The sequence below is a fragment of the Triticum aestivum genome, chromosome 6D (genome assembly GCF_018294505.1).
Source record: "Triticum aestivum cultivar Chinese Spring chromosome 6D, IWGSC CS RefSeq v2.1, whole genome shotgun sequence".
Lineage (NCBI taxonomy): Eukaryota > Viridiplantae > Streptophyta > Magnoliopsida > Poales > Poaceae > Triticum > Triticum aestivum.
Genome location: NC_057811.1, coordinates 105,012,473 through 105,018,472, shown reverse-complemented (window position 1 = coordinate 105,018,472; position 6,000 = coordinate 105,012,473).

Sequence of the window (6,000 nt, the reverse complement as noted above, 5' to 3'; positions counted from 1 at the left end):
CAGATGCCTTTAAGAGAGTGCCAAGAGGACAGAGATCTGCTGCAGTGCCAGTGATTGACACAAGAGCTACTACATCAGCACGTGCAGCCACAACATCAGTAGCACCTCCAGTTGCCACTCCACCAGCTACAACAACTTCAACAGATGCATTCGTCCTTGGAGTCCTCTCAACGCCACCTCCCGAAGATCAAGCCTAGAGAGACGCATAGCACTATGTATTTTCGAGCTTTTTGGTAACTTGTTGCCAAAGGGGGACAAAGTGTATAGATCATAGGTTTCGAGAGAGAGTGTGTGTGTGTTTTGCTTCTTTTTGCTATCTCTTTTGTTTCTTGGTTGATACTTATGTGTGCTTGCTTGGATGGTACTTTATGTGTGTGAGGTACTTGTGTGATCATGTGTTTGATCATATCCTACCTTAATGCTTGTGCTTGAATGATGCTATCATTTATCTCTCATATATGATCATTCACTTTGTCTTGATGATGAGTGCATAATTTACTTTCTATCATTCTGAGCGCTCCACCAAGATGTATGTGACGTGGTGTAGCGACCAGACCTCAAACAGTCTGTGCTGCTGTGCACCAGTGTCATCCCTGGATCAGTAATGCTGACACGCACAGTACTTGGAGGATTTATAACAGAGTAGCAATCACACACTTATTACATCGAGTATCTCAAGAGAGAAATAAGTATGTAAATATGGCTTAAGGCCATCTAAATACGATAACAGCGGAAGACTTGGAAGATAAGTGAGTCCATCAACTCCAACGGCATCACTAAGTATAAGACCACGACCTAAGGCATCTTACTCGTCGTCTGAAAAGTCTGCAAGATGAAACGTTGCAGCCCGAAAACGGGTCAGCACATGGAATATGCTGACAATGTAACACATAGAGAGTAATGGACAAAATAATGCTATACTACATGCATATATGGCTGGTAGAAGGCTCTATGGTTACAGTTTTGCGAAAAGCCAATTTTTCCCTACAGCAAAGGAATAAATTTTTATTTAACTATCATGGTGGTTGTTAAACATTGAGAATGGTTGACAGCATTCTCAATCCCAATTAAGTATCATCATTAACCCAACAAAATTAATTAAAGTAACATGATGAGATTCACATGATAATCCAGATACTAGATACTCAAGATGTCCATAACCGGGGACACGGCTAACCATGATTAGTTTATACACTCTGCAGAGGTTTGTGCACTTTTCCCCACAAGACTCGATCGCCTCCGCTTGATTCTCGCACTACATGATGTTTGAGAAACGGATGACCGAGACACAGTCTTTCAGAAGTGTTTGCACCTTACGATCGGGTAGACCGTTACACCTACTACTTCCCCTACATGTGCTAGTCTACCACTGTAAGAGTTCACACAACTTAATCAACTATGCTAGAGCCCATAATAGCTTGTGGCTGCACACGGAAGTTTCTAGCACGAATAATCTCATGATCCCTTTGAACCTGGGTGGCGGTCCAAAAGAAAAACAGGCAATCCTGGAATACCCAGGTACCTCAATCCACCCAGATGTGAGTTTTAGTTGCCACCTTAAGGTTAACCATTGACTAACAATCTCACATCTGTCATGGTAACACTCAAACCCAATCCACGTCTACTAGCATAGCATAGCAATATGAGCGAACGTAGAAGTAACTCCCAAGGGTTTGATAAAAAAACAGGTGATAGGTACTACCTCAACTACTTCCCAATACCCACAATTTAATTAGATCCTAATCATGCAATGTTTGAGGGTTGACCTAATGCAATAAAACTGGGTAGTAAAAGAGGTATGATCAAAGTTTACTTGCCTTGCTGATGATCCGTGAAACCTAGAGATTCGATGTAGCAAGCGGCGCACTCCGGGTACTCTATTGCAAACAAACAAGCATACAATAAGCACTCATCTAATGCACAGGTAAAACTCAATAAAGAACTAACCAGAAAGTTCAACTTAAGAACTCCGGTTTGCAAAAAGAATCAAATCAAACGAAGCAACAAAAGTCAAACGACGAAAGAAACAAGCTTCGTTTACTAATCTGGATCTAAGTTAAATTTTACAGTAGCAAAAACTTGTTTGAGTAGGTTAGACGGAAAGAGAATTTCGAGACAAAACTCTAGGCGCTTGAATCGCCTGATTCCGATAAACGAGCGATAAGATAAACTAAAACGAAAAACAGATCAGAAATCGCGATCTGGGAAAATCGCGGATAATCCGACGAAAAATAAAACTGACGAACAGTTAAATAAATGGACGTTCGTTAACTGCGACTATCCGACGAACACGTTCGTTAAAACGAACAGATCGGCGAACGTTCACTAACTAACTAAACCGAAAAAAATAAACCTAGGGTTTCGAAAAAAATAAACCGAGGCGGTTTTTGAAAAAAAGACGGACGGTCGGCGGCGGCTGCGGCTACCTCGTCGGGGCAACTCCGGCGGGGCTCGGGACGGGCTCCGGCGGGGCTCGGGGGGTGCGGCGAGGAGCGGCGGGGCTCGGGGAGGCGACGGGCGACGTCGAGGGGCAGCGGGCGGCGGCGTTCGGGCTCCGGGCGGCGAGCTCCTTCGGCGGCGGCGACTCGGCTCCGGCGTCGGGCTTCTTCGGCGTCGGCGGCTTCGGTCAAGGCGGGGAACGGGGTGAGGGAGGCGGCGGGGTCGGGCGGGGATATATAGGAGGGGGGTGCCGTGGGGGAAGGGTAAGAAGGCGGCATCGTCCCCGACCGGGACTCGGGCGGCGGCGGGAGCTAGGTCTCCGGGAGGGAGACGGCTCGGGCGGTGGGCTAGGCCGTCGGCTGGGCTTCGGCCCAGTCGGCGCGCTCGGGATTTTGTTTTTAAAAAAAATTAATTCCGCCGATCCTAAAAAAAGTCATAGAAAAATAAATAAAATCTAAAAATGCCAAAATAAATTTTCACCGTCTAATTGAAATAAAATTGGCCCAAAAATGCAGTTTTGAAAACGTGCAATTTTTCTAATGCAAATAAAATTGCAAATAAAATCCGAATAAAATCAAATATTTGATTTTAATATTTTTCCTCCAATATTTCACTTATTTTGGAGAAGTCATATTTTCTCCTCTCATATATTTTAATATGAAATATTTTTCGGAGGGAAAAATAAATTAAACCAAAAATCCTCGTTTCATTATTTGATAAAAATCAAATATGAAAACCGGGAAAATCCCCAACTCTCTCCGAGGGTCCTTGAGTTGCTTAGGATTTTCGAGGATTTGCCAAAATGCAATAAAATATGCTATGTGATGATGATCTATTGTATAACATTCCAAATTGAAAATTTGGGATGTTACAAACCTACCCCCTTAAGATGAATCTCGCCCTCGAGATTCGGGTTGGCTAGGAAATAGGTGAGAGTGGTTCTTCTGTAGATCTTCCTCTCGCTCCCAGGTGGCTTCGTCCTCGGTATGGTGACTCCACTGAACTTTGAAAACTTGATAACCTTGCTGCGGGTGACTCGGCTGGCATACTCAAGAATCTTAACTGGTTTCTCCTCATAGGTCAAGTCACTATCCAATTGAATCGCTTCCAATGGCACCGTATCTCTCAATGGTATCTCAGCCATCTCTGCGTGGCACTTCTTCAACTGGGAAATGTGAAATACATCATGAACTCCTCACAATCCTTCAGGCAATTCCAGTTTGTAAGCAACTTCTCCCATACGCTCCAAAATTTTGTATGGTCCTACAAATCGTGGCGCTAACTTTCCTTTAACTCCAAAGCGCTTCACTCCTCTAAGTGGTGATACACGAAGATAAACTCTGTCTCCGACTTCGTGAACTGTCTCCTTGCGTTTTGAATCCACATAACTCTTCTGCCTGGATTGGGCTACCTTGAGCCTATCGCGAATCAACTTCACTTTCCGTTCAGACTCTTTAATCAAATATGGTCCAAACAACTGGCGGTCTCCAACTTCGTCCCATAACAATGGTGTTCTACACCTCCTTCCGTATAAAGCTTCGAAAGGGGCCATCTTCAAACTGGTTTAATAGCTGTTGTTGTAAGAAAACTCTGCATACGGCAAATTGTCGTCCCAACTAGATCCATAATCTAGCGCACAAGCTCTCAACATATCTTCCAAAATCTGATTGACTCTCTCGGTCTGTCCGTCTGTCTGTGGATGAAAGGCTGTACTGAACTCTAGCCTGGTACCCAAAGTTTCATGTAACTGATTCCAAAACTTTGAAGTAAACTGGGTTCCTCTATCTGATACAATGGTCATCGGAACTCCATGCAGACATACGATCCTGGTCATGTATATCTTTGCCAACTTAGCACTGGTGTAAGTGGTCTTCATTGGGATGAAATGAGCTACTTTCGTCAAACGATCGACTACAACCCATATTGAGTCATAGCCTGAACGAGTCATGGGCAATCCCGTGATAAAATCCATGCCTAGTTTATCCCATTTCCATTCGGGTATCGGCAATGGCTGTAGCAATCCTGCTGGCTTCTGATGCTCTGCCTTCACTCTCTGACACACATCACAAACTGCTACATACTCTGCAATATCCTTCTTCATTCCGGTCCACCAGAAAGTATCCTTCAAATCCAAATACATCTTGGTATTTCCTGGGTGAATCGAATACGGTGAATCATGGGCCTCTTGCAAGATCAACTTCCTGATCTCCGGATCATTGGGCACATAAACGCGGTCCTCAAACCATAAGGTATCGTGCTCATCCTCACGAAATCCCTTGGCTTTTCCTTTACTCATCCTTTTCTTTATCTCGTCAATTTCCTTGTCTGTCTTCTGAGCTTCCCTGATCTTTTCCATCAAGGTAGACTGAATCTCCAATGTTGCTAAATAGCCTCTTGGAACTATCTCCAAACATAGCTCGTGAAGATCCTTGGCTAATAATTTTGGTAACTCTCCGGTCATGAGTGTGTTGACATGGCTCTTGCGGCTCAACGCATCTGCTACTATGTTAGCCTTCCCGGGGTGATAATGCAATCTCATATCATAATCCTTAATGAGCTCCAACCATCTCCTTTGCCTGAGATTCAACTCCTTTTGCGTGAAAATGTACTTCAAACTCTTGGAAACTAGCTTCACATTCCTCAGTCCAATTGAACTTGGTGTCCTTCTTTAACAGCTCTGTCATGGGCTTAGCAATCCTCGAGAAATTCTCAATGAACCTCCGGTAGTATCCTGCAAGTCCAAGAAAACTCCGGATTTCTCCAACTGACGTGGGTGATTCCCAGCTTGTTACTGTGTCGACTTTGGTGGGGTCTACTGCTATTCCTTCTCCGGATATAACATGTCCGAGGAATCCAACTTCCTTCAGCCAAAACTCACATTTGCTGAACTTGGCGTATAGCTGATGTTCTCTGAGCTTCTCAAGTACCAAACGCAAATGCTCCTTATGCTCCTCTTTGTTCTTTGAGTAGACCAAAATGTCATCAATGAACACTACGATGAACTTATCCAAAAACTCCATAAACACTTTGTTCATCAGGTTCATGAAATAGGCAGGTGCGTTAGTCAGACCAAATGACATAACGGTATACTCATGTAGCCCATACCTGGTGGTAAAAGCCGTCTTAGGTATATCCTGCTCTCGAATCTTCAACTGATGGTATCCTGATCGTAGATCGATCTTGGAAAATACCTTAGCTCCTTGTAATCGGTCAAACAAATCATTGATCATCGGCAGTGGGTACTTATTTTTGATGGTCACTTCATTCAATCCTCGATAATCAACAACCATCCTCAATGATCCATCTTTCTTCTCCACTAGAAGTACGGGTGATCCCCAAGGTGAAGAACTTGGGCGAATATAGCCTTTATCCAGTAACTCCTTAATCTGCTTCTTAATTTCCTCCAAATCCTTAGCGGGCATCCTGTACGGTCTCTTAGATATCGGTCCTGTGCCTGGCAAAAGTTCAATCAAAAACTCTATGTCTCTATCTGGTGGCATGCCTGGCAACTCTTCTGGAAATACATCCAGGTAATCCTTCACCACTGGTACTTCCTCCTGT